The sequence below is a fragment of the Teleopsis dalmanni genome, chromosome 1 (assembly GCF_002237135.1).
Source record: "Teleopsis dalmanni isolate 2A chromosome 1, ASM223713v2, whole genome shotgun sequence".
NCBI classification, from domain to species: Eukaryota; Metazoa; Arthropoda; class Insecta; order Diptera; family Diopsidae; genus Teleopsis; species Teleopsis dalmanni.
In genome coordinates, this window is record NC_051846.1 from 222,721,739 (window position 1) to 222,732,008 (window position 10,270).

Sequence of the window (10,270 nt, forward strand, 5' to 3'; positions counted from 1 at the left end):
ATAAGAAAATTATAAAAAAAATAAAAATATGCAATTAAAAAAAATAATAAAAAACATAAATAATAATAAACAAAATAAAGAAAATAATAATAAATAATATAAATAATAAAAATAATAATAAAAATAATAAAAAACAAAACTAAAACATATAAAAAGAAATATATAAATAAAAACAAAAAAAAATATTTTTCTGACGGAAGTGACTATTATATTTAATAGAAACTACTATATTTCAAAAAGAGGTTTTTCCAACAGTAGTGAACTACAACAACAAAAATTAATTTTATATTATTTTAATTAATTGAATTTTTGGGTGACCCCACAGCTATTTCGAATATTGCCAAATAGTATTGACTCTGAGCTTTAAATTTGCCAGGACACGAGTTCGATTCCTGGTACTTGCAGTCTCAAAAAAATTATTTACGAATAATTAAATAAAAGAATTATTTCCAAGACCACTGATGATGGGTATTTGGCAATACTCGACACAGCTATATGGTCACCCAAAAATTCAATTAATTAAAATAATAAATGATATTAAAATCATTTGTATCTGAGAGATTCATGCTCTAGTAGAATTTGGGAGAAGGTTATGACCGATAAAAGGGTTGTAGTAGTCTTAAAAGTACTATTGAATTTGATTATATATATACTCTATAATCTGCATTACAGTGACCTAAATTGAATGAATGAAATTAGCGGAGGAGGAGTCATAATCATTTAATTATGATATCACATTTTTTTATATTTGTTTTAATTTATTTAGTTTTTTGTTGACCAAATGGACTTTTTCAAGTATTGCCAATTACTCAACACCTCTCTATTAAATACTATAGTATCTATTAAGTAAAATAGTCACTACCGTCATATTGCCGTTAAAATAAAAAATAAGTGATTAATTATATACTCTATAATGTGGATCGCAATGACCTCAATTGAAAAGTGGAGAAAATTGTCAACATCTTTAAATTTCTTAACAATCTGTGTTAGATTTAATGCATTTCTATTTATTATTTCAAATGAATTTCATAACAAAATAATGATAATTGTGTTAATATCACTAGAATATCACTAGTTTTAAAATTAACGAATCTTAAATATGGCTATAATGCAAAAGAAACCAAAATTGTATTAAAAACTAAGCATACACATTTTGAAAGAAAGTAGAGTTATCTAAAGAAACTTTGGGTAACAGATAATTATAAGCCCAGAGTACTTTATATTATGAGTTAATAGTTTGTAATTCGAGCTAAATTTTGATTTTGAAAAAAAAGTGATTAAAAGCCAGATGGGATGAATAAATTTGAAAAATGTTCATGAACTGTAGTAATTGTGATTGTTAAGGTGTCACCGCATAGTTTTGATAAAATAAATTTTTTTTTTCGTTAACATAGACGTGCTTCTTCAATGATCACGTTTAATAAATAATTTTGCATAGTGTATTCAATTTATTGTGTTTTTTTTTTGATATTGTCACTCAGCAATACACATTGATGTATTAAAAAAAGAAACAGAAACCATAGCGTTCCCAGCAGTGCAGTCTACATCTTTTTCGACTTCATCAGATCCTTTCCATATTTTTCAATTTAATATTTGAGCAAAGTGTTAATTCGAGATAAGTAAGCATTTGAGGAAAAAAGCCCTCGCTCGATAAATAAAAATCAGGCTCTACAAGTCTCTTACCCCACATCTCCCGCTGTATGAAGTAGAAGCTTGAATAATAACCAACAGTGATGAGAAAGTGTTGGGAGCATTCGGGAAAAAAATTCTGCGGGAGGTCTATAGATTCATAAGTGTTGGTTACGAGTATCGAACTAAACGACATAATAATCTGTACGTGTTATGCCGCAACATTGACGTAGTTAAGCACATAAATATTCAGCGTCATCTAACTGTCAGAATGTTTGATTTGGCAAAAAACATGATCGAAGACTATCGCATTTTCGGTGGAAGGACGTCATGACCAACGATACAAAAGCACTTAATACTATCAACTGGTGACAGCAACCAACTGATTGGGCATCTTCGGTGGAAGGAGCAGATGACCAACGATATGAAGGCACTAACTACTATTTACTGGTGTGGATGAACTGATCGAACTAGCTAGAGGAGACTACTTAATGCGATCAATAACGACTCAAGCCAATTAAATAAGTTAAATTGGCTATTTAGATTAAATTAGCTCATTTTACATCAATATTCATTAATCTGGAAAAAATGTTTCTGATACTTTCCTTAATTATTAATCGTTTTCACTAAGTTTTTGATATTTTGAAGTGATTGCGTTTTTAAAAAAGTTCTTTATGCTACATTTGCTTCCACCTTGGAGCCATTTGGCAGAAATTTAAAGGTTGTTGATATGCAGATGTCTGAGTTGGTGATTCATCACCTTAACTCTATTATATCTGTGGACAGTTTTAAGTCACACTAAGAATAAATTTAAAGGTATTGCGTTGAAAAACTGTGCCTTTTTTTCTATGGTTAGTTTGAGAGCTTTTCTGATTTTAGACTGAAGGGTGATATTGGCTAATTGTATTTCGTTTTTTATTGCACAGTTCTGTAAGAGCTTAATGTGCTAAGCATATAGCAATGCTGTACATGATTGCTTAAATCAGTTTTGCAGTTTATTTTTATAGAAAGTGATAGTTTATGAATTCAGTCTATGTCGACCCCATATGGAAATATTGAAATAATATATTAAGTATGATTAGCATTAACCTTAAATATTATTGTTATTAACAAGTATTTAAAAATATGAAGAAGCATTGATTGATTGAAATTATTTACAAAAAAAATAAAAATAAAAATAAAATAATTTTTTTGTTGTAATTTCTCTAATGTACGACATAAACCCCTCTATTGGAAACAATAGTTTATACCAAGAATTTAGTTTCTTACGTCAAATCATTCTTAATTAATCATTATTAATTATTGAAGCATTGATTGAATATATATAAATAGATATTTTTTCTTCAATTTTAAATAAAATTTATTTTAAAAAATTAAATCATATACACTATCTTCCATGCTTATCAAATGATTTGAACCGAAAGTTTAATTTAAATTAAATAAGTTCAAATGTAACTTTAATTTCGTGTTTGTAATTAAATTCTGTAGTCTGTGAATAATTAAATCCAATTTAATCTGATTTATTCCAAAGTGAAACTATTCATTATAATTAAATTTGATTTCACGCTTATTCAAACAATCTGCTTTGTAATACTTAAGATATATTACTCTCAAATAATCATGAAATATAGTAATAAAAAAATTATTGAAATGCTTTATGTAATGTGAATTAAGATTATATATTAAGTCGTTTACTCAAATTACTATTAGTATGAATTTATTTAAAATTTAATTTATAAATAACAATTATATTTTAAATAAAATCAATGCAAATGAGTTGTAAGAATTTATACTCTTTTCATATAGGAAATAGTTTCCCAGAATTTAATATAAATGCATTTATTATCAAAACAAATGCATTAAATTATTTCGGTTAAAGTTAATTTTATGTTGTTTGAATATTGCATATTGAAATTTCATAGAAATTCATAACATTTTTAAATAATAATAACACTTGTAGCAACAGCAGTGCGAATAAAATGATGTATCTTGAGACATTGCCAGAAGCGACAAACACGTAAATGAAATAATCATAAACAGTTAATGAACTGAAGTAAATTATACTAAAATAAAATAAAATAATAAAAAATATTAAAATTAAAATAAAACAAAAATCCTAGAATTATTTAACAAAACTGATAACGACCAACAAACAGATTTCATAGTTCATAATAAATGAGCTGCAATCCAAGGAATGCAACTCGTTCGGTATGCAACGATGACAGCACAACTAAAACAAGAACAATATTGGATCCACAATAAAATGCAAAATAATGAAAATAATAACAATAAAAATATTATAGAAAATATATTTACAAAACACAAAAAAAAAAAAATCGAAAATAGCCAATAATACAGAAAACAAGTAGTGAAAATAATGTGACATTACACGAGGGGAATTTGTGTCATGTCCCTGATGTCTTGTCACTTTTCCATGGAAAATATCGAAAGCGAATTGCGAATAATAGCAAAATATTAAATTTTATTTAAATCTTTCATTTGTTATTTTTATTGTTTAACTATGCAAACAATAATAAATCAACTCGATTTTTAATAAAATAAAACAAGTGAGTACGTACAAAATCTGTGTGCCTGTAAATATTGAGCAAAAGTATCTTGATGTGCAAAGTACTCGTACGCACTGCAAATGCCGTATCTGAAGTGCTGATTTGCATTTGCCGCGTCGCGTCGAGTATGTGAAGCCGGGCAGCCGGCTTCGAATGTCGCAAAACTCCAATGCAACTTTCATGACGCACATTTGCAATGCATTTAATGCCTTTTTTTACAATACAATTTTTTCACTATTTTTTTACAGCTTTTTACAGCTTTTTTGTCCGACTGTTCAGTTGTGAAATCTCCTATCGATACGTTTATCTTTTTAAACTAAAACCATAAAATTTAACAGTGTAAGGTCATCTGTGGTTGAAACAAAGCCAGTTGTAAAATGGCCATTGCAAAATTTTATTCACAACAATTGCTTCATCGTAATGGTGCAATTACGATTTTTGGTAACCTCAAATAAATTAACTTTCAACAAATGACTGTCAATAAAATATATTTAACAAAAAAAAAAGCAGAGATTTTGTCTGAACGTTAAGTATCATTTCAACAGTATCTGCATATCATTAAAGATACTTTTTTGACTACAGTTAAATTTGTATGGGAATATTTACTCTCTAGTCTGAACGACACGATATTTTAAACAGTTATATTTGCATTTATATATTGTATACTATTTTAAGATATAATTGAAAAAAATTTAGGCAGAGAAATTACCAAAAATTACTACGACAAGGTTTCAACTTCTAAAACCTTAGTGTCGTTTTATTAGATATTTAGTAAAATGTGCCAAGCAGTTGAACTTTTAAGTTCATACAATTCAATAAAGAGGTTTTTCGAACAGTAGTGAACTACAACAACAAAAATTTTATTTTTTATATTATTTTAACTAATTGAATTTTTGGTTGACTATACAGCTGTTTCGAGTATTGCCAAATACCCATCACCAGTGGTCAGTTCAATTTTCAAACTCTAACTTACAATTTTTGAACAATTGAGTACAGGACCACTATTTGTTAGATTCTATATATTATATTATTCCAACAGGTCTCTCTCTTCTTAAATATATAATAATACTAAATGTTACTATTAGAATTAAATAACTGGGTCCTCTAAAAGAACCGAAAAGGTCCATGAAAAGTACTAAAAAATTGTATAACATCTTACAACTGTGGTATTTGTTATCACACTTCACTCCTTGCTAGAAAGACAATGAACTGGACTGTGAGCCACCAGCAGAGACTATCTTATAAAGTTATAAAACTGTATGAAGCTGCATGAACAGATATAAAACTGTAGCACATACACTTTATCCCTGTATAGCTCTCTAACTTTCTAGAACTGTCTAACTTTATTAATGAAAGCAGAACGTTATTTAGATCATCTACATATTCTCAGATTAAGCAGATCTTCTACGTTATCATCAGCAATAATCAGTGAATACATGGTAATTATATTTGTTTTCAAGAATATTTATGCCTCTTATAATACATAACCCTACGACCATCCGACATAACTATACATGATGGCATAACATATAAGGTATTTTGATTATCTATCTTACCTGGGAATATTAAAGGAGTTTTGGGAGTTATTGTCCTTATACGTAGAGCAGTGGCTAATCCGTTTGCAAAAGCGCGGGAAGAGACGGGACACATTTGATGGAGTTAACATAAATTAAAGTTAACTTGTGAGGATTAATGTTCAATGCAAACTAGTATATATTTCTTAGATCCATATTATGTGAAGTGTCACGGGGACGTCAAAATCAAAATTGTTGTTGTTGTTTAAAAAAATTAATTAAAAAATCATTAAAAAAATAATAGAGTGTGAGAGAAAAAAATGTCAGTTTAAATTCAGTCATGAGACCCAAGGCTATCTGTGCCCCGTCACCCAGTGAAAGACGTGTTGTATGGATGTATGTATATATATCCTTTGGAATTTAAGAACAACGAAAAAGTACAAAAGTAATAGTAAAAATATAAAATTGATAGATTGATGTGAGACTCTGCAAGCATTTTCGTCATAGCCCGAATGCCCCAATTTTGACGTGCTAATGACACTTTACATAACATGGGCCTTTCAACGAAACTTTTCTTCACATGTCGCCTATCACTATCCCAAAAGGTTATATCACCTTCCATACAAACGTAATGTTTCTTAGACGAAATCTTTATTTTCAGCAGTTAAAGATTATTTGTTTAGCATCTGTACTTATCTTAAATTGACTTACTCATACTTATTCGTAGTATGACACAGTAATTCTTGTTATTTTTTGTCTTTGATAATATATTCCAATGTTCTCATATTATTATATTCTTCCACTATTTGTATGCCATTGGGTGTTGCCACTGAGTTTTTATTGTACTTCTTTAGATAAAGAATGGATGCATTTATACATAACGACTCTCGTAAAAATTTTGGGTTACTTCTCAATTTTTATCTATTATAAAAGTTTCCAATCTTTATTAATATTTATCATGCAAAATATTTCTGTAGTGAAGAAGTTTGTTTCATTTAGTTGAACATTATTGTTAAAGCTTCATTGAATTCATTGAATTTTGAAATGATGGAAACACCATTCATGAAGGACACCAATGCTATCGGTGATACCAATAGCAGACCAATAACTATTATTTGCTGAAATATTGTTATGCATTTCATGTTGTGAATGCGGGTTTTAGTGCACAAGTGTTTCTTAAATTATTTATGGCTTACGAACATATCTTAAAAATCTATCTTAAGGAGATGTATCTCAAAAAAAATGTGTCTTGAAAAAATGTATCTTAAAAAAAAGGTTTCTAAAAAAATGTTTCTTACAAAACTGTATCTTAAAAAAATGTATTTAAAAAAAAAGAATTTCTTATATATTCCTTTTTGGTTTTTATTCTAAGATTTCTGCATATTATGCATATTTTGTAACATGAAATGTGAAATATAGATTGACTTCTGTTACACTTCTATAATCTCTGCACAACTTTCCTATGCAAACTACCTTCCGTTCATTAAAATTGTAGCCAAAAGAATTTTTACAGGCAGCGATGTTGCAGTTTCATAAAACTGAATATATAATTTGCATAAAACAATAAAAATATTAATTTAAATTTTCATAAAATATTTTAAACCTCAGCAGCTTAAGTGTAATAAAATATGCGAAGTAAATGACATCGTAAAATATTTTAAACTGACGTGCTCTGTGAAAAGTGCATAGATCCTTTCACTTCTTTGTTCTAGAAATCTACATCTATAAATGTTTTGACAGCTGACAGCTGTCGACGACAAAATGATCTCTTTTGTTTTATTCTTCTGAAAATGTATATTCATTTTTTATATCATATATATTTTCCGATTATTAAAATATTTTCTATATCAACAAATTAATAAAAAATGATTTTATGCAAATTTTTAAATGCTCTCCTTTCTTTTATTTAATATTAAATACGAGTATTTTGTTTTTTGTTTAAATTTTTATGATTCACAAATAGTATTAAGTATTAAGAGAGCAGCACAATGACTATTGTTTACTTTGTTGTTTTATAATCAGTTTGGTTTAATTTCATTGTTTTCATTGTTTTGCATTTTGTATCTTGCGAATGCAAAAAAGGTATAAACTGCACAAATTGTTGCAGGTAAAACCCGGACAAATGCCAAATGACTGTGACATCAAATTGTTCTGTGCTTTGTTTACGCTTTCCGAATAGTTGCACTTCATTTTCGTCTATGCAAATGAGAATGATGCACTGCATCAGATTTTAGTGCCGAGAGTTGTTAATTAAAAGCCAAATAAGCTTTGCATAAATTTGACACAAATTTCGACTTATAACAATTTATTGTTGATTTTAATAATGTTTCCATTTCAACATTTTCCAACATTAAATTTCACTTAATTTTTAAACCTACATTAATGTTTTTTTTGCAATAATAGCTGCACAAGTGAAGTTGCCTTAGACCGATATCTGAAACCTAAACCTAATTTTGCATTACAAAAGATTATTACGTGGTGCTAGATGAGATATTAATGCTAATGATAGCGTGAATAAAGTATTACTCTGATAACTTGTAACTTAGGTGTGGCAAGGTTATTATGAAATTGTAACAAATAATTTAGAGATAAATGGATTTAATATATACCATTAACCATTAAGTTAGTAAAAAAATTAAGAAAACTAAATAAATATATACATATGCTAAATATTTATACGTACATAATTATTATAGTTGTGCATATGAATATCGTACGCATACCTATTCATTATGTACAGATATTATTATAAATAGAGTATGTAAAGCAAATGAAATTTTAATGATACAATAAAATATAGGTTTTTCGAACGGTAATGAACTACAACAAAAAAAAATTCATTTTATATTATTTTAATTAATTGTATTTTTGGCTAACTATACAGCTGCTTCGAGTATTGCCAAATACCCATTATCAGTGGTCTTGGAAATAATACTTGTATTTATTTATTCGTAAATAATTTTTTGAGACTGCAAGTGTCAAGAATTGAACTCGTGCCCTGCCAAATTTGAAGCTCAGAGTCAACGCACCTTAACCAACTGACTCAAAGCCGTACTTGGCTTTTATGTTCGTACATTTTTCTGAAGTTTTGTTATTTTGCTGTGAAAATTTGAATAACAAATTCACTTGATGGTTTTATGTTAGAACGAATTCATAAACCAGCTGTAAAATAATTGAATTAATTATATTTTTATTTTTAATTGTTCGATTTCAATACTATACTGTTTGAAGAGGCATTATATGTTGCATTAATTATATGTTTTTTCTTATGTATAGAACCTAATCCAGGAACATAATATTGAGAAAGTCTTGCTAACGTTACTCTACGAGTCGCAAGGGCGAGAGCAATATTTTGTAAATATAAGGTTGTAATATGACGTCAAATCTTTCAGACAGAAGTTAAATATATTGGATTCTGATAATCATGACTCAATAAAAAAAACAATTAATTTCGTAGAGCATATCTGTTTTCCTTTAATTAGTGCAAGTAACTAATTTTTTTTCGCAGTAAGTGGAAAGTATCAACAGCCAGAGTTTAAGACTAGAACCTACTAAAACCACCCAATAGGAATAAGTTGCGAAGACCTCAGCCGTAATACTGTGAAAGACAGCTAGCTGAGATCGCCTTTTTGTAAAATTTAGTGAAGATGTTAGGAGCTTAGTATTTAAGTTTTGAAATGAATCTAAAAACTAGAAGTTAGAATGTAAAAATGTTAATAATGTGTAATAATGGGAATTTACAAAAGTGGGTTACGATAGCAGCGATTGTACAACGATATTGTGTGAGGGAGCGATTCATTTCGTTTAAGTAGAGAACAATGGATCAGGGAAACTTAGAAAAAAGAGCTTGGAGATGATCAGAGGGAAGTTCTTCGGCGTACATCGGAGAGAGATTGTATAGACGAGTCAGTGTATATAACTAGAATATTTAAGTGTTTTTATAAAAAAACGAGTTCTTTATTTCGCAAATAAAGTGTTGTTAGCTAGCACTTTTTTAAATTAATGTTTTTAAGTTTGTGGATCTATTGCATAGTGTTTAGGCTGTACTTTTTTGAAGTACAGCTATTTTCGTTAAAAATGAATTAGTTACTTTAAAAAAATTTTCGGCTGAATAAAACCTAGTCAAAATGTGCACTAAATTGGAACCAATAAATTATACGTAACTTCTTCTATGCAGTATAAAAACAAAAAAAAGTAAAGTGATAAAGTAAAGTAAAAATGAAGTAATAATATTATTTCTTGTAACTATACCATATATGATTAAAAACAATAAGTAGTTGCTTGACATATTGTTTAAATGGTAAGTACTATATATATTTGAGTTAAGTGGAGTACTAATCGCTAGCAAATTCATAGTTTAATTCGTATCTAATGTGAATGCAAAGCAATAGTGCATTTCATAAATAGTGTGATATTAATTATTTTTTATGTAATTACTTTAGTAAGTTAGGTTATGTTACGTTATGGTGAAAGACAGTTAGATTGTCCAAGTCACTTATATCGTATTGAACCATTATAGTATCAGGTGCTCTTCACTATGTTTACTAATCAAATGACTAT